Source organism: Canis lupus, chromosome 5, assembly GCF_003254725.2.
Source record: "Canis lupus dingo isolate Sandy chromosome 5, ASM325472v2, whole genome shotgun sequence".
Taxonomy (NCBI): domain Eukaryota; kingdom Metazoa; phylum Chordata; class Mammalia; order Carnivora; family Canidae; genus Canis; species Canis lupus.
Genome location: NC_064247.1, coordinates 62,629,381 through 62,651,778, shown reverse-complemented (window position 1 = coordinate 62,651,778; position 22,398 = coordinate 62,629,381). Strand labels below are relative to the sequence as shown.

Below are 22,398 nucleotides of genomic sequence, written 5' to 3'. Positions count from 1 at the left end.
CGGGGCGAGCCCACTCCGGGGGCTCTGGGGCCGCCGGCCGCGTCTCCCGCCCCGGGGCCGGCCGGTGCGCGCGGGAGGAGGACCTAGAAGCGGACTCTGCCTGGGCTTGCCTGGGCTTGTTCAGAGCCGGGCTGCTTCCCTCGGCGACCACGCGGATCCGGGGGGATTTCGGGATCTTGCGGGAGCCCTGCAGCCCGGCGCCGGCGAGGAGGGCGCTGGAAGCCCGCGGCCCTGCTCGCCCCGGGCCTCGGCGTCCACGGCCGGCGCAGGTAAGCGCTCGGGTTCTCAGTCTGCTCAGAGTTCGGGAAGGGGGCAGGAGCTTGAAGGCTGATCACGGGAACCCTGCTGAATGTGCGGCCTCCGAGTCCTAAGGAGAGAAATTTCCAAGAAGCAACAAAATGCTCTTTGATTTCATAATGTTTGGAGAGAAAGGGATGCCTTTTCTGGGTTTTGCGTGGCTGGTGGTTTCTTTCTACCTCACTCTCCGTGGTGGGTGCAGAAGGGCTCGTGGGTCTGGGGGTGGAAGTGGGGGGCTCTGGTTTTAGGGCCGCTGCTTTCCCAGCTGCGAGGGAAGCCCGTACCTCGGTTTCCTGAAAGCGGGGGGCCTGGAGACTAGCTCCCCACGGTGGCTATGACAAATCTCAGCAGATATGAAAAGTCCTGTGGTCACTACGGAAGTGTTATATTCGGGGCCCAGTTTGCCAGCTTGCATTTTTAAAGAGAGGAACGGGAGAAGGGGTTTCAGCCTTCCAGTCCCGGAGGTGGACATGAGCCCTCCACCCCCCTCCCCCCACAACCCCCTAGTGGCCAGAGCCGGGTCCAGCTGGGAGCTGCAGGTCAGCATGGAGACTGGATCAGCAGATGGCCTCCGCAGGAACTCCCCACCCCCAGGTTAAGTGGCTGTGGCCTGGTAGCACGGACAGGGCCCATGCTCTTGTGCCTTCACTATTTCTGTGCCTGCTGAGGGACAGGAAGCAAGGGGACAGCATGGTTGTGCACAAAGACTCCGGGCCTACGCCCTCCTGGTATATTCACTCGTGTCTCCTGCAGCGAGGAGTGGCTGGGCTTCCTGGGTTAGTGCCTGTGGACTCCTTTAGCAGATGCTGAGAGCCACAGCACGGGGCCAGGAGGGCCCACTGTATGTGAGGCCAGTTCTGCCTCTGCGCCCGAGTCTGAGATGCCTTTGGGACAAATGGTCACTCCCCTGAGTGTCCACATGTGGCATGTGCCATAAGTGCTGTGTGGTGGTAGCAGCTGAGATGGGTGGCTGGCAGGCTGGGTGCTGGGCAGGAGGTGAGGCTCCTATACTTGCCAGCCTTCCCCTTGAGGGTCTGTCCAGGGGCAGAGGGCTGATGGGGAAGCATCAGCTGGTACCCTGGGGTCCAGTGGCTTCTGCTGCCATGTAGGTTAGTGGCCTGGCTCCTGAGCTTCCCCAGCTTGAGGACTGGCCAGTGCTGTCCTGCTTTGCCCTGCCAGTCCAGTTGTCTGTCTGGCCTCAAAGATTCCCTGGTTCACACACGTGGCAGCCACAGGACTGCACTTATACTCCTTACCCCGCACCCTTGGTGCACATCACAAATCAATCATCCTAAACACACTCTGGCCTTGGGTCCTTCCATCCCAGCATGCTGGGTGGTAGTTCCCACGGGTCATGTAAGCTGATCTTCTGTTGGAGGAAACTGGCCTTACATGGACACAGCAAACATTTAAAACAGTGTTAGGTTATGATAAATGCTCTGAAGGGGTAGGAAGGTGAAGAGTGCCAGAAAGGGGTTGTTAGTGTTGATGGGGGAGGGAGGGCTTAAGTCATTGAGGAGAAACCTGAAGAAGCCAGGAGAAGCCTCCTCAGGCAGAAGGGTCACCAGCAAGCACTAAGGTCTGCTGTTTGGTGCATTTGCAAAATCGACAAGAAGACCAGTGAATCTGGTGGTGAGCAGCAGCAGGTGAATTCAGGCAGGAGTCAGCTCATTAGGACTTTGTGTGCCTTGGGACTTTGAAATTTTAGGTACTTTTTTTTTATTTTTAAAGATTTTATTCATTTGTCCATGAGAGACACACAGTGAGAGGCAGAGACACAGGCAAAGGGAGAAGAAGCAGGCTCCTCAAGGGGAGCCCGATGCAGGACTGTATCCTGGGACCTCGGGACCTTGCCCTGAGCCGAAGGCAGATGCTCAACTGCTGAGCCACCCAGGTGTCCTGAAATCTTAGGTTTTAAAACTACCACTCAGGCTGTTTTGTAAAGAATATATAGAGGTGAGAGTGGTGGCAAAGAGACCTACTGGAGATGTTCCTTGGACTGGTTAGAAACCACTGTGGTTCAGACCAGGCTGTAGCATCGGTTTTGAAGGGAGAACCAGCAGAGTCTACTGCTGGGTGGTCACGGGAAGGTAGGACGCCACACAGAGGAGATGAAGATGACTCCAACGTCTGTGGCTTGCACAGATGGGTGAATCATTTATCGAGGGGCGGGGAACAGGCTGCTGGGTTTTATGGGCATCTGGAATTCTGTTTTGGCTACAGTACGTTGCCTGTTAGACACCCCACTGGAGATGGTGTTGGGTTCTGGCACCTGGAGTGTGGGAGATTGGTCAGGGCAGGGGTGTCTTTGTGACTAAGGTGGTACCGAATGCCAGGAGATCGAATGAGGTTGCAGAGGGAATGGGTGGTGGAGCTTTTAGGGAGAGCACGAGGCAGAGGATAGTCATCTTGGAGAATGGGAAGAAAATGGTTAGAAGTGATAGAACAGCACTTGCCATCTGGCAGATGTTTGATAAATATTTGTGGGACACTTGGATGGGTAGGTGCATACATGATGCATGCACGCATAAAAAGTGGTAGGATTGGTGTGCAGAGCTGAGCATGAAGGCCAGCTGGGGAATGTAATAGGATAGTAAATCTCTGGGATTTCAGGGGCTCACAGGGCTGGGGCAGTAGAAAGGATTCGGCCTGAACTTGGGAGAGCAGCCAGGCTTCAGGGACAGTTGGAGAGAAGGGGGTGGCATTAGCAGAATTAGGAAGGCACGAGGTGTGTTTAGAAGTCTGTTACAGGTGCTGGACTCTGGATGGGTGGAAGGTTCTTACAAAGGGAGAGTTGGTGCAGCAGAATAGCTGAGGCCCCTCGAGAGGGCCGGGGCGGGGGCAGGGGGAGAAGCCGGAGAGTGGGAGAGCCTGTCCCCCAACCCAGTCTGAGAGGGCGACAGGACACCCCCCCTACCCCTCATCCCCACCCCCAACCCCCGTGGCAGAGCCAAGCTGCCCAGGTGTGGCTGACAACACACTCTCTGGTCTCTGTGAGGTGGGGAAGGCATGAGGATGATGATCTTCATTTGTGTTAGATGCAAATCAAGGTGCAGAGAGGCTGTGGGGCTCCCCTCCTTAGGATGGTGTGGACACAGTCCCACCCCAGAGCCCCCTGGCAGTTCTGGCCGAGTTGGTACTTGCTGCCTCGTCCGAGCAGGTTGCCTGCAGGTCTCTGTTAGGACAGGGAACAGAAACATCTGTTACCTCAGACCTTAAGGTACAGAGCACCAGCGCCCATGGAAATCAGCACCTTTTTCTTTTAGGCTGTCTGGTGGCGAGGGCAGCCAGGAGGGCCATCCGGGGCTACTTTAAATTTCAGCTTGAGGGATTCAAGAGCCCTTAGGAGTGAAAGCGTTTAGTGGCTGGCCTTGTGGCTTTCCCCTCTTTGCCTGGCTGCAGATGCCACGCAGAGGCTGCTAGATGCCAGGGTTTGGCAGCAGGTATGGATCGGTTTTCTCTATTCATAAGCATCTTGGTTCCTGTTGGGGCCCGAAGTGTCCACGAAGCACAGGACTTTCTGATCAAGGACTTGGCATCCAAGCCCATCTGCCACCAGCCGTGTGAATCTGCATATAGTACTTAACCTTCCTTGGTTTGGTTCCTCATCTATAAAATTAGGCTTATTGAGACACCTGGGTGGCTCAGTGGTTGGGCGTCAGCCTTTGGCTCAGGGCATGATCCTGGGGTCCCGAATTGGGTCCTGCATTGGGCTCCCTGAATGGAGCCTGCTTCTCCCTCTGCCTGTGTCTCTGCCTCTCTCTGTGTGTCTCTCATGATTCATAAATAAAAAATAAAAAAAAATAAAATTAGGCTTATTGTGTTAGGACCTATGTTGTAGAGTCGTGGTGTAAAATACGTGAGATAATGTGTATAGACTGTGGCCCAGGATGCACTGGCAGCTATTAGACATCCACAGAGATAGAGAGCTTTTCTTTCAGTACTTCCATTAAATCTAAAGAATCTTCCTCTACAAAGATAATATTTAGTGAGGTTTTTTAGTTGTTTGATTTTTGCATTGCAAATAATTTCTCTCAACTTCCCCTTCCTAAAAATTGATGCTTTCATTTTTGTTGTTGCAGCTAACTAGAATTGCCGATTTTTAAATGGAGTAAAATGGAGGTGCTTGGGTGGCTCATTCAGTTGAGCATCTGACTCTTGATCTCAGCTCAGGTCTTGATCTCGGGGTCATGAGTCCGAGCCCTGCACTGGGCGTGGAGCCTACTTTATTTATTTTTCTTTTTTAAAGATTTTATTTATTTATTCATGAGAAACACAGGAGAGAGAGAGAGGCAGAGACACAGGCAGAGGGAGAAGCAGGCTCCATGCAGGGAGCCCAACATGGGACTCGATCCAGGGTCTCCAGGATCACACCCTGGGCTGAAGGCAGCGCTAAGCCCCTGAGCCACCCAGGCTGCCCTGGAGCCTACTTTAAAAAAAAAATCATTAAATGGAGTAAATTGCCTTGGAGTGATACAAACAGAACGCACCTGCTCCCAAGTCGCTGCCTATGAGCGCAGGTGGCAGTGGACCCCCGTGTGCTGTGGGGGAGCTCCCGTGCATCAAGTCCAGTCTCATCCTGAGGCACCACCTTGACCTCTGTGGTACCAGGTGACCTCTTACCATTTGATGTTAATGACCTCTGTCATTTGATGCTTGGGTTGTCTCCTTTTTTTTTTTTTTTTTTTTGGCTTGTCCTCTTCTGAGAGTGGTGCTGACTCACTACTCCCAGCTTCTCCCGCTGACCTCCTGCAGGCGGGCACTTCTGCCCAATTCCTGTTACCTCCCCTGGGAAGGTAGATGGTAGAAAGGGAGGGTCCATCCGGAGGAGAGAGAGTTGTCCTGACAGTGGGAGTGTGGGGGGCAAGGGTGGATTGAATTGAATTGATTCCTAATCCTAGCGTTAAACATATACTGAGGCTGTCACATCGGGTCATGATAAAATTAATTAAAACAGACTTGAAAGTGGATAAGACTACTCATAACCCCTCTATTATGAAACCTACCGCCAATGGTGGGGTGAAGCCAGTTTAAAATACTAGATCAGGTGGGCAGCCCCAGTGGTGCAGCGGTTTGGCGCCACCTGCAGCCCGGGGTGTGATCCTGGAGACCCGGGATCGAGTCCCACGTGGGGCTCCCTGCATGGAGCCTGCTTCTCCTTCTGCCTGTGTCTCTGCCTCTCTCTCTCTCTCTCTGAATAAATAAATCTTTAAGGAAAAAAAAAATACTAGATCAGGTGATTGACTCCTGATCGATACAGCCCCACCTCCAAGACCTCCACGAGGCCTCGGCAATTGTCAGAATTGTCGCCAAACTCCAGAGGAGTTTAACCTCCCTTGCCTTCGACCTGGAGAGACAGAGAAACAGTTCTTGAGAATCTGAGAAAGTTGCTGGGTCCGGGAGGGAGCGGTGTTGAATTGACTCACCCTGGGTACCACCCCACTGTCTGCCTGCCCTGATCACCCCCTGGCTCATCAGGGCATAACCAGATGAGGGGCGCCGGGTGGGATACAGTTGGACCTGAGAGATTGCACGGAGGGAGAAGTGGGATCGGCCAGGGTGATAACCACAGGCCAGACGGTGCTCACCTTGGGCCTCTTCCGTTTGTCTCAGGCCAACGCTCTCGCCAACCACCCCAGGTTCCAAGCCCGCGTCCCACTTTGGCGCCCACTGAGGACTGTCCTATCCCCTCAAATGCATCTAAGTCCACCAAACACTGCAGACCTTCCATTCCCTTAGAGCCGCTCATAAGCCACATCATTCAACACTGATTGGAGGGGCAAAAAGCCAACCCTTCCCCCAGCCTCTCATGCTCTTCCCTGCACCGAGGAATCACACCTTCCCCTAAATGCTAACCGAGATGGGAGCTGCCGCGTGTTCGCATAGTGCTAATTATGTTCATTTATGTGAATTGTTTCTATTTAAGCCTAATTACTGTCCTGGAGGCTAAGACTTCTGCTGTCCTTAAGTATGTGTCAAATTAACTTTGTTAAAAGTTGTCTTTACGGCAGCAGAGAGACAGAATGTGGTCTGCGAGTGAGATGGCCCTCGTGTTACCCCTCATTTCCTCAGGGGTCCTGGGCAAGAATTGAATGTTTCCCCGACCTGTTTTCTTACCTCGGAATAAAGAACTCCTGTGCTCAGAGTCGCTAGGAGGATGCCAGGAAGTGGTCTTTCGAACTCCTCCATCCACCCCTGTCGAAGGCTAAGTAAGGTAGCAGCGGGTGAGATAGACTGTCGCCGCCCCCACAGACTCTGTCGTCCAGTCAGGACAGCAGAAGGTTGCATAAGTAATGCACAAACAACAAACATTTATTGAGCTCTTACTGTGTGCCAGGTGCTGTTGTCAGCATTTCTCAAATCTTAACCGATTTAATCCTTGTGTCAACAGTAGGAGGAAGCTAGAGTTGTTCTCGCTTTGCATGTGAGGAAACGTAGACGTAGACGTAAGTGTGGTCATGGCAGAGCCGGGCTCCAATGCACGTGGCATGACTCAGCTGCTGCCGAGAAGGGGTGACCTGCAGGGTGCCCCGGGAATGGACATGGGCGTGCAGGCACTTGGGGGACTGCAGAAGGGGAGGCACATCCCACCACCAGCGCCCTGTTCGGTTGGTTGGAAGCCAGTCTCGGGTCTCCCCCCGCCCCCCCCCCCACCCAACACACACCCAGGAGGAGTGGATGGCACCAGGGTGCTTGGCAGGGTCTCTCCACCGCAGTTTCTAATTTTTATTTGTGGATCTTTTGTCCTTATAGGTTCCTGTCCCGTCAACAGTTTGCAACCTAAAGAGAAAAAAAGTGGTTAGGACACCAGGCAGCATTTCTTACATATTTTCCTGATCCGCCTGTATCACAGGTATCTGCCCTCCAGGGACTTAATCCCATCATGGCTATTTCCATGGTTAAACGGTCCCAGGAATTTGATAAAAGGGAAATCATGCTTGGGGTAGAGTCAGCAGAGAGAAGGAAGAGCCCAGGGAAGAATTCAGATGTTTCATCAGAACTTTAACATTCATCCATTCATTTATTTATTCTTTTCTTCCCTCATTCGCGTGTTCACATGCCCGGCACACCTGGGTGAGTTCCTTCTGCGCTGTGTGTCCGCTCCGTGCGGGCCTTGCTTACAGTCGTGGCCATGTCCCTCTGCTGCGTCCCCGGTAGAGTTAGTGGGGAGGAGCAGGTGGGTGCCCTCTGCCTGGGACATCTTGGGCGGTCTCACTCCCTGGGGGCAGGGGGACCACCCCAGAGTCCACTGCAGGCACAGGCAGGCAAAGGGAATAGCATGTTTCTTAAAACAGAATAAACACAATTCACCTTTTCCTGCCGAGCTGGATTATCATGTTGAATGTTCGGGGCTGTGCTGGGTAGTGTGGAACCATGGCCTGAGGGCCCCAGCTTCAGACTACCGGGCTTTTTCTATGTTTTATTGCATTTCCATCACTCTGTTCTCTGCCCCTCACTTGTCTCCCCTGGTGAATTTGTCAGTGAATCTGATTTCTTCAAACCTTCTCCACCCTTTTGAGTTTCTGCTTCTAAATTGCTGTGGACCAGGAGCCCCTGGATGGCTCAGTGGTTGAGCGTCTGCCTTTGGCTCAGGTCGTGATCCCGGGGTTCTGGGATTGAGTATTGCATTAGGCTCCCCACAGGGAGCCTGCTTCTCCCTCTGCTTATATCCCAGCTCATCTCTCATGAACAGATAAATAAAATCTATAAATGAATGAATGGGGGAATCCCTGGGTGGCTCAGCGGTTTAGTGCCTGCCTTCGGCCCAGGGTGTGATCCTGGAGTCCCGGGATCAAATCCCACATCGGGCTCCTTGCATGGAGCTTGCTTCTCCTTCTCTCTCTCCTTCTGTGTCTCTCATGTATAAATAAATAAAATCTTTAAAAAAGAAAGAACGAATGAATGACTGCGGGTCAGAAATCCCCATCCCCGTGACAGGTTAGCACTGTGAGCTATGAGTTAACGAGTGAATCTCAAGGGCGATCTTGCCTCCACCCCAGTATCAGAGGAAGGGACAGGGTGTCATTTGAGAGTGAAGCATGTCTTTGATTCCTTGCTTTTTAAAATTGTTTCTTAAGATTTTATTTATTTATTCATGAAAGAAACAGAGAGAGAGAGACAGAGAGAGTTCTAAGATGAATTTACCTGGTTTTGAATTTCAGCTAACTATCACATTGGGGTGACAGTTTATCCAAGGGGAGTATTAATGAACAGAGTATGTGAATAGTCACAGAACAGTGCATTGGGGGTAACCATACCTTCTGAGGAAAGGAAAGAACTCGGTGTAGAAGTTTGTGCTGCTCAGAGGCCTCTTTCTTACTCCTCCCTCCCTGCCCCCCAACACCCTACCCACCCCACCCCGTGTTGCTGTTTAATGAGTTAATGGATGACTCCAGGGCTGTGTTTCCTGTGGCGGCTGTAACAAATTTACCACAAACTTGGGGGGTGGGGGGGTTACAACAACAAAAATTGATTCTCTCACAGTTCTGGAGGCCGGAAGTCCCAAATCCAGCAGGGCTGCCAATGCTTCTCCCCCGCCTCCACCTCCCCTAGCCTGAAGGCTGTGCAGGAGCCAGTCAGTGAAGCCAGCAGGAAGGATGCTCAGGGCAGGCAAGGCAGGGCCACGAGGCCCAGGCACAGGAGAGTCAGCATCAGTGGGCCAAAGCCCCTGGTCTGTGATCTTGGAGAGATCTCCCCTGCCACTGCCACCCCCACCTACTGTCCAGCAAGCTGGTTTGTGGCTGACATTTAAAAATTAGAGAGCTTTGTTTTTTTGGCTCGAGCCAGGTAGCAGATTCACTCTGCACCCGAATGCAAAATCCCACCCCCACCCCCCCGCCCCCAACAGGACGAGGCTCCCCGCTCAGCCAACTGAATCTGCACATCAGGGTGTCTGTATTCTTTTTTTTTTTTAATATTTTATTTATTTATTCATGAGAGACATGGAAAGAGAGAGAGAGAAGCAGAGACACAGGCAGAGGGAGAAGCAGGCTCCATGCAGGGAGCCTGGTGTGGGATTTGATCCCGGGTCTCCAGGATCATGACCTGAACCGAGGGCAGATGCTCAACCACTGAGCCACCCAGGCATCCCATCTGTATTCTTCTGAGGGCAGGTTTTGCCTGGTGAGCCCATGGTCAGGCAAGGTCTGAGGACATGTGGTACTTGAGGGCGTCGTAGGTGGAAAGTAAGCCATCAGTATGCAGGGACAGGAGCAGAAGGGACAATCCTCAGGATCCACACACATCTCTCCCTTATAACTTCTCTCAGGTCAGTCTTGAGCTGTCCGACCATTGGGACACTGGGTCCTGATGCTCTTATGAACACACTTGATGCTTGAGCCCTTCCTTTGGGGGATACCAGTTGGTTCCCCCACTAATTCACTGCCTGGTGCAGTGGATTCGTATCTGATTTGGCTTCTGTATGTCTTCCATTCTCTTTGGTTCCGCATCTCAGATCACCAGTTAACCCTCTGAGCTGCAGCCCTCGCCAGGACTCTGGACTGGGGCTACGGTGAATGGCTCGCCTCTTGCATGACCCCCTTCACCAGACCCCTGTGACTGAAGTGACTTCTCTATCCTGCCCACTGGGAATGTTGCTGTTGTTTACCTTTTAGCTGATCTTCATAAGCTAAAGGCGTATGTACAGACACAAACCTTAGATGATTATTCTGAGTATTATTTTTCAACCTACCTCTTTTTCTTTCCAATGTTTTACGATGTTTGCTGAACTATTAAAATGTGATGGTTTCTGGCTGAATGTTGCAGCTCTAGTTTTGCCTTGGATGGCAACAGGAAGTAACTGCTCATGAGAATGTTAGAGTTTGTGAGTTGTCCCATTGGGTCAAGCCCTGTCTCCCCAGCTCCGGTCTTGTCTCTAGGTGTCTGGTCCCTCTTGCAGTACAGGGGAACTTGGAAAGGTGACACCATGTGTGAGTTATTCACCAGCCTGTAAGAAAGCCAGTAGAGGGGAGCCCAGAACTCATGATGGAAAGCAGTAAGGGGTTGAAGTGGTAGGGATGATGCCAAGTTCAGGCCTGAGGCTGAGGCAAGGATTTTAAGTGGAAAAGCAGATCTCAGGCCCCAAGGGTCAGGAAGTGGGGGTTCAGTGCCTTGTTTGAACTCCTAGCAGACTGGGTGGCTAGCGATTGGCAAGCTTCGGGATTTTAGTCATGCATGACGTTCCTCAGTGTGAACCTCAGTGGTGAGTGTTGGATCCAGACCCTTATTTGGATCTGAGTGGATGTCGGTGGGGATGGTCACCTGCTCAGGGGGTGTTGGCAGGAGACAGGGGGGTGTCGGGCCTGCAGCTTTCCTTCCCCTGCCTCCCCTCCGTGCCCGGGCTCCTGGTCTGGCACATGAGCTGTTTTTCTCATTTCCCTGTTTGGCACTAAGCTCTGTCTCACCACCTCTACCCTTTGTCTTTGGCCTTTGTGGTCTTGCTTGGGCCACTTTTCTGGGGTCTGGTGACCGGGAACAGCAGCTCCGTGCAAGCCTGCCCTGAGCAGGTGAGGTGTGTTCCCAGGGAAGTAGGTGTGGATACAAGATATTTCTGCCCTCATTCTTTCCTTTTAAATGTTCTTTTAAAATGATAAAATTAGTACAACGCTCGTAAAAAGTCAAACAATCCAGAGGTAGATGAGGCTAATGGGTTAGGCCCATTTCTGGCCTGCGTCTCCTCACAACTCCCCAAAGGCAGCCACTGTCAGGTCTGGGCTTATGTCAGCTCCTGGGTTTTCTGGTGACCAGTTGCTGAGCCTGTGGCAGACCAGAAAAAACTCCAGGAGTGTGATGTGCTCCTTACATTTCTGGAGCTTCTGTCTCTGCAGGACTCACATTCCAGGGTGCACAGTGAGGTGCAGGGGTATCCCCCAGATGTGTCTGCCACCAGCTCAGCCCTGTACTCCTGGGGCTCACCAGGCAGGAGCTTGTCTCAGGAGGTCTGAGGTGGACTCGATCAGCTCTGCCTTCATGTGACGTGAGGGTGGACGCGCCCGGCTCTCCCTTCCCTACCCCCGTGCACTTGGACGTGTGGCATCTGCTGTTCCACTGAGCTGGCAGGTCAGGAACGCAGAAAGACTCTGCTTTAATGGGTGAGGCTTGTATTTATTCAGGCAAGACAAACTGTGTGAAAGTTCACTGACGCCCGTGAAGCACCTGCCACCGGGCAAGGTTACCTGCTGTGACGGCGGAGGTGTCATTGTTCTTTTTCCTTGGCTTCATAGCTTCAGTCTGTGCCCTTCAGAGCTGAGCTGCAGTGGGGTGAGCCCCGAGGTCTGGAGCCCTCTGAGAGTGGCAAGTGAGAACCTGGAGCAGCTGGGCAGCTCGCCCAAGCTGAAGTCTGTTCCCGGAGGTCACTCCAAAGATGCAAAGCCCATGATCACAGGCAGGAGGGGTCCCCACCAGTGGCCCTCTGGGCTATGGGACATGTCAAGTGACTAAAAAGGTGACCAATTGCCCAGGACTTTTAAAGAAGAGAGAAAAGTATTTCTCATTGTGTTAGGCTGTTTCCAAACTGTTTTCCAAACTGACATTTGGGGCAGGGTGATTCTCTGTGCCGGGGGTGTCCTGTCCGCCATGTGAGACATTTAGTAGCATCCCTGGCCTGTACCCACTGGATGCCAGTGGCACCCTCCACCTGCAGTTGTGACAACCCAGAACGTCTCCAGATATTGCCAGCTGTCCCCTGGGGGACAGACACCCCCCCCCCCCATTGAGACCCACCAGACTCCAGGATTCAGAAATGGGCTTCCTATGACCACTGCTTGGGCATCATGAGCTGCTTCTCGCTTGGGTGCAATTTTTCTTTGTTCCTTTTCCAAAAGGCTGACCTCATCCGCCTCATTTGTTTGTTTCCTTGACTCACCCTGCTGTAACCACAAGCAGCCTTCCTACTTTGAGGGATCCCAAATGACTTATCATGGGACTTTATATGTAAATTTGAAAGATTCTGGCTGCCTATATTGGGGGCAGGAAGCCTCAATTTCATTTTTAGCTCTGTTTGATATGCACTCCCCTAGAGTATTTCCGAGCATGGGGAGCTCCTGCCGACAATTTTACTGTGAGCACCTTTGCAGTTTGGTTTTCTGAAATCGCTGAGCATTTCTCTCCCTAAGTTTGGGTCTTAGCCCAGTGACTAGCAGATGATCTAAGGGCCAGGGCAGTCTGAAGTTGGCCAGAGCTTGAGGGATTTTCTGAAAGCCTGTGACCTGGGACTGGCTGTTTGAGAGCGAGGAGGAGGAAGAGGGAGTCAGGCCCTAGGATGGACCCACCCGGGATCATGCCACAGGGCTGTGCATCAGGCCCCTTGAGCAGGGCTGGCCTGTTTGCTGGCTCCTCTTGGGACCAGAGTAAGGGAGAAGCTGACTTTGAGATCCGGCTTCACAAAGCACAGTGTTGCCCTGAGGCCCGACATAACTCTGAGGTTGGAGGCCTCGCCTGACCCAGGCAGCCTTTTCCTTTGCTCCTTTGGGGAGTGAGGTCACCCCCGAGGAAGGAGGTTGGGTTCTGCTTGAGCTCCACCACTGCTTCTCCCTTGGGCAGCTTTCCCTGCCTCACTGTCTGCTCAGGGAAATGGGTTCTGGTTTCCTGGTAGGGGCTTTAAACTTAGCATCTGCCCTTGCACTGGAAAACCCCAGTTATCAGAAGATCTCAGTAGTGCCCACAGCTCTTGGATGCTACCGTTCTGTTCTGCAGTGGCTCCCAGAGGTTCGGATTACTAGGCCACCTCCAAAGCACACAATTTGAACTTGAGCAGTGGTTGGGATGCCCCTCCCTCTCGCCTCCTTCCCACACACCTGTGCTGGGAGCTCACACACTCACTATGGACTTGCACTTGGTGAGCATTGGAGAGTGCAAGGGAAGAGAAGTTAGGTCTGGCTGCCCAGGGCTCCTAGTCCCGGATGGCAAGGAAAGGACCCATGATGCTTGTGGACTCGAGACCACCAGCCCCACCAGCTGTGCCCCTCAGCACCTTGGTTCAGACATCAAGCCAGGACCCCCTCTTGCAAGCCAGAGAGTATCCCAGGTGCTCAGTCACCTTTGTTGAAGGTGTGGGGATAGGCAGGCTAGGTGAGCCTGTGTGTGCTCAGAGCAGAGTTTCTCGAGGGTGCCTGGAACCTTTGCTCTTTGGGGCTGTTCTTCCTGCCTTTACCTGCGCCAGAGCCTGGTGGAGCTCTGAGGCTTCCGGATTCCAGTGTCAGCGGTAGCCAGTCTGCTGGAGTAAAGCTGCCTTCCCAAAATAGCCACCCAGAGGGAAAGAGCAGCCCTGGAATTTGATCCCAATGATGACCATGACGGCCTTGCTCAGGCTCCCGGTCCCACCCAGCTCCACCTCCCTGACTGTCACCCAGGAACTGTTGATGGGTGTGGGAACCGGGTCTTTCCTGTCTCCTCTTCCCTCCTTCCTCTTTGTTCTTTCTCACCACCAGCTTTGAGATTAGATACAAACAATTCAGGAAAGATGTGCCAGCACGGGTGGTGGTGGTGGTAGTAGGGGGTGATCACAGGGTACAAACAGAGGAGGGAGCGCCTCTCCACAGGTGAGTGCACACCTATGGAGGGGCCAGGTGCTGGCAGAGAGCCCAGCCCCTGGCAACCGAGTCTGGTGCCTGGCCCCAGGTGGCAAGCCCGACAGGTCAGACAGGTGGAGCCGGCCCTCAGCCCACAAAGCAGGTAACCTGCCTTTTTTTCCCCCCCTGCTGGTTTAGTTCACTGTCAACTTCAGGGAACATTTACACCTTGAGAAAAATACTTTTGGGATTAGTAGAGAAAATCATGAATTTGTTTCTAGAGGATTTACTGTGTGTGTGCAGGAAATTTGGCCTTGGCATTAGAAGACACATTTCTAATTGTCTGATCTTTTGTTCCGAAAAGTAAATGTCTTAACAGGGCCTGGTTGCTTAACGGTGAGTGGGGAAGGCAGGGCCCCATCAGTATCCCAGGTGCTCGGTGATCCTTATTGAGGGGCTAAGGACCAGAGTTTTTCAGTTAGTACAGATGGAAAGCCTGTGGAAGGCTCTATGGTGGTTAGATGGGCTGTTTTCCATAAGGGGGGGTTTGGGCTGGGGGCTCTCTCTGCCTGGCAGCAGGGCTCAGTGTTAAATCAGGGCCGCACCCTCAGTCTCTACTCTGAGAAGCACTTAGGGGGTGGGGGAAGTGCCGGGCTTCTTCCAAAATTCAGATTTATGTTATAGCCCCTTGGGCTGGATTTTATTTTGAAATTGTCTGTGAAGTTCTGAAATTATGAAAGCCTGTCTCTGCAGCAGTTTCACTCCCGCTGTATTTAGCCCTTAGTGTCCAGGGGGATTTCTGGTCAGAGGACAGGAAGGGAGTGCAGGTCTAAAGCACAAACCCAGGACCCTGTATCCGAAACCAGGACTGCTTTTGTCCTGTCAGGCATCATTGAAGGTCCAAGTGGTCCGGGCGCGCTCCTCTCTGCTGCCGTCAGGGAACATCACCCACCAGGTCACTGGAGAGGGTTCAGAACAGGGGCCACCTGCCTAAACTGTCCTTGCTCCATCTATTTGTGCAGGGAGAGGACGGGGCTGCTGTTTCTGCTGCCGTTGAAACAGATGTTTTTGTTAAATGGTTTTCCTTTTTTGTTTTTGTTGTTGTTGCTGTTGTTTTTTCAATTCCAAGGTAATTTGTGATGTTTAGATTGCTTAGATCATGGGATATATCTGTTAGGATTCCTTCCTTTGCAAGTAAGACAGCAGTTCTACTCAAACTGACTTAAGTAGTTGGAACAGTAAGTGTTGTACAAAACCCTAATTCCAGAGGCTGGAATGGGGTGGCGGGGTGGATCCAGGGCTCGATGATGTCGGGGCGTTAGGTTCTCTCCATATTTCTGCTCGGCCATCCTCTGAACAATGTCTTCTATCTACCAGCTCTCTTCCGGCCAGCCTTCCTGGGCACCTCTTGTTAGGAGTGAGGAAATCCTTCTCGAAGCCCCAGCAGACTTTCCCACACATCTCATTGGCCAGAATGATGACTGAGGCCTGGCCAGCCCCAAAGGATAGGTGGCAAGGGAAGGGGCTGGCCGGGATGGCGTTGGTGAGGCCTGTGACTCAGAAGAGGCTGGGCTTACCTGAGCCAAGTCAGGGCCTGTGAGTAGGAGCAGAGAGGCACGGATTTGGGGCAGGTAACCAGGATCTGCTACATCAGAGACTTGAAATTGATTCAGATTTCTAACTGGCTTGGGGATTCAATAACCAATAATAATGCTCACTCTGAAAATACATGTATTTAATACTCCATTCTTTTTTTTAAAAAAAAAAGATTTTTTTTATTTATTCATGAGAGACAGAGAGAGAGAGAGAGAGAGAGGCAGAGACACAGGCAGAGGGAGAAGCAGGCTCCCTGCAGGGAGCCCGATGTGGGACTCGATCCTGGATCCTGGATCCTGGGATCATGCCCTGAGTCAAAGGCAGATGCTCAACCACTGAGCCACCCAGGCGTCCCAAAGGGAGCGTAATAGTCCATTCTTAACTCAAGGGCACTTCTAGAAAGTCACGGCGTCTGCTGTTCCCCGTTCACTTGCCAGACAACTCCTCTTCCCAGTGAGCTGGTGGTCCCGGTTGGTGGTCCTCAAGCATTTGAGCTGTTCTCCCTCCCGATGAACGTGCTGCTTCAGGCCTCCATCTTGTAAGGACTAGAATAGGAAACACTAAGAATTCTAAATATTCAGAGGTGTTAGCTGAGTAAGGTCCCCAGTTCTGCAGAGGGCAGAGGCAGCAGGCTTCTGGCTGGCAGCCCCCAAGAGCCAGCAGACATGCATGCCATTTACCCAGGGATGTTGCAGGTCCAATGGAGGGACAAGCGTGCACCAGTGTCACCTACCAGGGACTATGTGGCCTTTTCTTTTTTTTCCAGGGAAGGCACAAGTGGATCCTGAAATTCAGGAGAAACGGAGGTGCTGCCTGCCCTTCTGGGAATGCTGATTCCCCTCGACCCAGACTGACAATAATTGTTAAGGTTAAAACATCCGAGTAAGTCTTTTATGGACTTGTCCCAGAGATCTCCCACTGTTGTGTTATTTTTTTTTTACCGTGTATTTAGGCTTATTTTTATTTTTTTCCATTTTACTTAGTTATCGTACAATGCAATATTGGTTTCTGGAGCAGAATTCACTGGTTTATCACTTACATATAACACCCAGTGCTCATCACAACAAGTGGCCTCCTGGATCCCCATCACCCACCTAGCCTCTCCCCCACCACCTTCCTCCATCAACCCTCCGTTCTCAATTGTTAAGAATCTCTTATAGTTTATCTCCCTCTCTCCTCCCCACTCCTTTGCATATGTTCATCTGTTTTCTTTCTTAAGTTCCACATTTGAGTGAGATCACATGGTATTTGTCTTTCTCTGACTGGCTTATTTCACTTAGCATAATACCCAGAATTCCATCCATGTTGTTGCAAATGGCAAGATTTCGTCCTTTTTGATGGCTGAGTAGTATTCTAGTGTGTGTGTGTGTGTGTGTGTGTGTGTGTGTGTGTGTGTGTGTGACATCTTTATCCATTCATCAGTTGATGGACATTTGGGCTCTCTCAATAGTTTGGCTATTGTTGATAATGCTACTATAAACATTGGGGTCCATGTGTCCCTTCAAATCTGTATTTTTGCATCCTTTGGGTAAATACCTATTAGTGCAATTGCTAGGTCATAGGGTAATTCTGTTTTTAACTTTTTGAGAAGATTCCATACTGTTCTCTGGAGTGGCTGCACCAGTTTGCATTCCTTTTTATTTTTTTTTATTTTTTTGCATTCCCATCAACAATGCAGGAGGGTTCCTCTTTCTCTGCATCCTCACCAACACCTGTTGTTTCATGTGTTGTTCGTTTTAGCCATTCTGACAGGTGTGAGGTGGTATCTCATCGTGGTTTTGATAGAGTGATGCTGAGCATCTTTTCATGTGTCTGTTAGCCATCTGGATGTCTTTTTCAGAAAAGTGTCTATTCATGTCTTCTGCCCATTTCTTCACTGGATTATTTGTTTTTTGAGTGTTGAGTTTGGTAAATTCTTTATAGATTTTGGAGACTAACCCTTTATCTGATACGTCATTTGCAAATATCTTCTCCCATTCCGTAGGTTGCCTTCTAGTTTTGTTGATTGTTTCCTTCAGTCTGCAGAAGCGTTTTATCTTGATGAAGTCCCAATAGTTCATTTTTGCTTTTGTTTTTCTTGCCTCGGGCAGTGTGTCTAATAAGTTTCTATGGCCGGGGTCAAAGAGGTGGCTGCCTGTGTTCTCCTCTAGGATTTTGATGGTTTCCTGTCTCATGTTTAGGTTTTATGGCCGTTTTGAATTTGTTTGTGTGTGGTGTAAAAAAGCGGTCTGGTTTCATTCTTTGCCTGCTGCTGTCCAGTTTTTCCAACACCATTCATTGAAGAAACTGTCTTTTTCCATTGGATATTCTTTCCTGCTTTGTTGAAGATGAGTTGATCATAGAGTTGTGGGCACCATTCTGAGTTCTCTATTCTGTTCCAGTGATTCCTGTGTTTGTTTTTGTGCCAGTACCATACTGTCTTGTTGACTACAGCTTTTGTAATAGAGCTTGAAGTCCAGAATTGTGATGCCTTCAGGTTTGCTCTTTCAGGGTTGCTTGGGCTATGTGGGGTCTTTTGTGGTTTCATACAAATTTTAGGATTGTTTGTTCTAGCTCTGTGAAAAATGTTGACGTTATTTTGATAGGGATTGTATTAAATGTGTAGATTGCTTTGGGTACTGTAGACATTTTAACAATGTTTGTTCTTCCAATCCATGAGCATGGATTGCTTATCCGTTTCTTTGTGTCCTCTTCAATTTCTTTCACAAGTGTTCTGGAGTTTTCAGAGTACAGATCTTCTATCTCTTTAGTTAGGTTTATTCCTAGGTATCTTATTGTTTTTGATGAAATTGCAGATGGAATCAATTCCTTGATTTCTTTTCTGCTGTTTCATTATTGATGTGTAGAGATGCAACATATTTCTGAACATTGATTTTTTATCTTGCAACTTTGCTGAATTCATGTATTCTAGCAATTTTTTGGTTGAGTCTTTCTGGTTTTCTGCGTACAGTATCATGTCTGCAAATAGCAAAAGTTTGACTTCTTCCTTACTGATTTGGATGTCTTTTGTTTCTTTTTGTTGTCTGATTGCTGAAGCTAAGATTTCCAGTACTATGTTAAATAGTAATGGTGAGTGGACATCCTTGTCTTGTTCCCAACTGTAGGGGAAAGGCTCTCAGTTTTTCCTCATTGATGATGATAATAGCTGTGGGTCTTTCGTATACGGCCTTTATGATGTTGGGGTATGTTCCCTCTATCCCTACTCTGTTGAAGGTTTTATCAAGAAAGGATGCCATGGGGTGGGCCACCTGGGTGGCTCAGTGGTTGAGCACCTGCCTTCGGCTCAGGTCCTGGGATGAGTCTGCAATAGGGTCTCCTCAAGGAGCCTACTTCTCCTTCTGCTTATGTCTCTGCCTCTCTCTGTGTCTCTCGTGAATAAGTAAATTAAATCTTTAAAAAAAAAAAAGGATGCTGTATTTGGTCAAATATGTTTTCTGCATCTGTTGAGGATCATACAGTTCTTATCTTTTCTTTTATTAATGTGATGTACCATGCTGATTGATTTGTGAGTATTGAACCACCCCTGTAGCCCAGGAATAAATCCCACTTGATTGTGGTGAATAATTCTTTTAATCACTTGCATTTTATTGAGAATTTTTGCATCCATGTTCGTCAGGGATATTGGCCTGTAATTCTTTTTGTGTGTGTGTGAGATTCCCCACTCTTTTTTTTTTTTTAAGATTTTATTTATTTATTCATGAGACACACACACACACACACACACACACACACACAGAGAGGCAGAGACAGGCAGAGGGAGAAGCAGGCTCTATGCAGGGAACCTGATGTAGGACTCGATCCCGGGTCTCCAGGATCACGCCTTGGGCCAAAGGCAGCGCTAAACCGCTGAACCACCTGGGCTGCCCAAGATTCCCCACTCTTAAGGCAGGTTTCTCTCTGCCCAGGCTCTAACCTGGATGGAAGTCACTCACTGATCTGGGCAAGTCTCTGAAGCTCCTCTGAGCCACCATCACCTTCCTGCCGCTGAGTCAGGTTTTTGGAGATCACTTGCAAGAGCACAAAAATTTCCTTCTAGCTTTCAACATCATTGTGAAACTCAAGAGGACACTTAAATAAGACTGGTGGTGAAAATCGTGGTAGAAATCATTGGATTCCAGGCCTGGCGGGGGAGGGAGCAGGAGCACGTGGTGCAAAGCTGTGACTTGTTCTCACTACCAGGCTTCGGCCCCCAGAACGGGCATTTTAAAAGTGCTTGTTCTCGTGGTTCAGAACTGCTCACGCTTGTAATTTTGCACGCCTGTGATTTCTTGCCCATCTCTCTCTTCGTGGGCACCCCAAGGCCCAAGATGGCCTCCACCCTCCCTGCCCAGCCTGGGGTCAGCACATTGTAGGTGCACAGTCAGCAGCTGATGGAAGAGATGTTCGTGCTTGCTGAGACATGTGCTATCGGATTGGGAAGGTTTCCTGAATGAATTTCCACATCTCCTGGATGAAGAGGGCGCCTCCTTTTCCAGGAATTGGAACATCCAAGAGCCATGTTGCCAGAATCCACTTTTTCTTTAGCGCCTAAAATTTAAGTGCTAGGAACTTAAAACTCCCTTGGTAGAGATGACTTCTGGTTTTCTTGTATTCCTCCCAGCTCCCTGGACCCGCAGCCCTGGCTCTGCAGTGAGGGGTGTTGGGCCGGGGACTCAGGAGAGACTCTGTAGGAAGTGAAGTGACGGCAAAAATCAGGGCTCTACTGAGCCTCGGGCCTTTGAAACATATTGTGTTAATGCAGCAGAAGCTCTCCTGGTGGTTGAGCCAAAGACCTTTCAGTAGAAGAGAATGTACATTTTAATCTAAGTACGTTTACTCTGACCTTGGGTTGCAACTTGGCAGGAAAGTCTGACTTGGTTCAAGACTGCTGCCTTGCCTGCTTTATTTTTATTTTTATATTTTTATTTTTATTTTTATTTTTTTGCCTGCTTTATACTTCGGGGAACACAGTCGGATTTCATCCACTGACTGATTATTCACCCTTGCCTAAAGTTCTGACCTCGTGTCTGTGACTGGGGAGATTGTCCCTGAAGTCCAAGCCTCCCCTCTCTGACTGGGAAGATTGTCCTCTCTGTGAGGACCCTGGACTGAGGAAGAAGAGGGAGGACACTGTCCTGGCCACTATAACTGCCAGATCAGCCCTGGCCCCTGGGAGTAGCCTCCATAGGCAGACACCTTCACCCGCAACACTGCCCAGATTCAGAAAATGGGGTTCTGCGTGGAAGTTGGGGGCAGGGGCTACTGAGCAGTAGAAGGTACATCTGGTCTTGCTTTTTTAAATTTTTAAAAAATTTTTTAATTAATTAATTAATTTATTTTTTATGGTCTTGTTTTTCTGAGCCATCTTTTCCTTTGGTTCATTTTCTGAGCTAGAGGCTAGGCTGGATCCAAGGTGCAGCACCTCCTGGTCTCCCTCCCTCCCTAGAGCTCTGTGAGTGCTTGACCTTGCTGGGGTTTGGCGTGTGCCCCGTCCCTGGGAAGCATGCAGGCTCTTCCACCGTGCTGCCCTGACCTCGTGCTCTGCAACAGCAGTGCCAGGCTTGAGGCCACTGAGCGCCCCCGAGCCTGTTCCCGCCTCTTACACCACCATTGGCAGGGCCAGCCCGCCCCAGATGCTGTTCTGTACTCACGGGCACCACGAGTGCTGCTCCTGCTTCTTTCCCACGCAGCTGTCTTTACTGTGGGGGGCCTGCTGCTGTTTCTAGTACTTAGGAGTCCACCTCGTCCAGCCGGCCCGGGAGCCCCTCGGCTCCTGCTGGCCCCTGTGCTGATGTGAGGATGGTCACCACAGACAGTGAGTGCCATTGGCCCCGCCCCAGGCCCACTGAGTGGTCAGGAGCTCCAGCGCGGAGCCAGGATTCCTACTTCACCAGGACCTCCAGCTGATTCTTGGGCACAGGACAGCCGTTGCCAGTGCTCTGACCTGACAGATGTGCTCTGCCGGAACTCACCTCTGGGATGAAACTGACATATTACAGGTGCATTTTCCACCCTAGAAAGCCATAATTAAAGCAGTCTGGTCTGGCTTGCTCTAGGCAGAGCATCACGGGTTCATCTGTTTGGTGGCAGAAAGCTAAGGTGAGAGCAGGCTCCCACCATCTCCGGCTGGACACCTAGCAGCTGAGGAAGGAGGCGGCATGTGCTCTGTATCCTGCCGAGCGTGTGTGGCAAGGCCGCAGAGGGGCTTTCTCCTCTCGGGCAGAGGCCCTGCCCACCCATACACCGTCTTCATCCACAACCACTTGCCTGAAACCCGTTTCTGGGACCTCCCGGGCTGGGGAAGGGGACACAGTGACTCTCCCAGGAACACCACCCCTGTGTGTCCCCACCCCACACAGAAGAGGAACTGTCCATCAGTGGTCCACATCCAAAGAAGCTAGTGACTAAATATTCTAGAAGCTGCTGTGATGGTCAGCTGAGGCGTCAGTTTGGCCAGGCTGCAGTACCCAGTAACTCAGCCAAACACCCATCCGGGAGCTGCTGTGAAGGCCTTGTGCAGATGTGGGTGGCATATGTCACTGGTTGACTTTTAAGATTATTCTCGTTAATGTGGGTGGGCCTCGTCCAATCAGTAGAAAGGCCTTAAGAACAAAGCCGGGGGTTTCCCGAGGAGGAAAGAATCCACCTGTGGACTGCAGCGTCAGCTCCGGCCTGAGAGCGCCCAGCCTGCCAGGCTGCCCTAGCCAGCCCCACAGTCATGTGAGCCAGTTCCTTGAAATAAACCTCTTCATCTGTATCCCCTCCTGGTTCCACTTCCCGGGTAGGATGCTGACTGGTCCACTCTCTTGGGGGCGCCCGGGATGGGGGAGCGTTGTTCTCTTGCTCCCTTTTCGTGTGGCTGTAAAGTTCTAACCTTTTCTCTTCCTGGGAAGTGATGACTTTTTTTTTTTTTTTTCCTCTCCTGGTCAGTGAGTGGCGGGCCAGGCCTGTGGGGAGCTGTTGCCTGTCCCCGCTTTCTCCACCGTCCTCTTTCCTCCCCACGTTCCCTTCCCATCCA

At 50.8% G+C, this 22,398-nt stretch overlaps 1 long non-coding RNA gene across 1 annotated transcript; it reads left to right on the top strand.

Moving 5' to 3' along the window:
* The first annotated feature begins 74 nt into the window (after positions 1 to 74).
* On the top strand, positions 75 to 22,137 carry LOC112646883 (uncharacterized). The gene is made up of 3 exons (XR_007410489.1): positions 75 to 269; positions 16,168 to 16,283; positions 19,307 to 22,137. It is a non-coding gene; the product is annotated as an uncharacterized LOC112646883 (long non-coding RNA).
* The last annotated feature ends 261 nt before the right edge of the window (positions 22,138 to 22,398 follow it).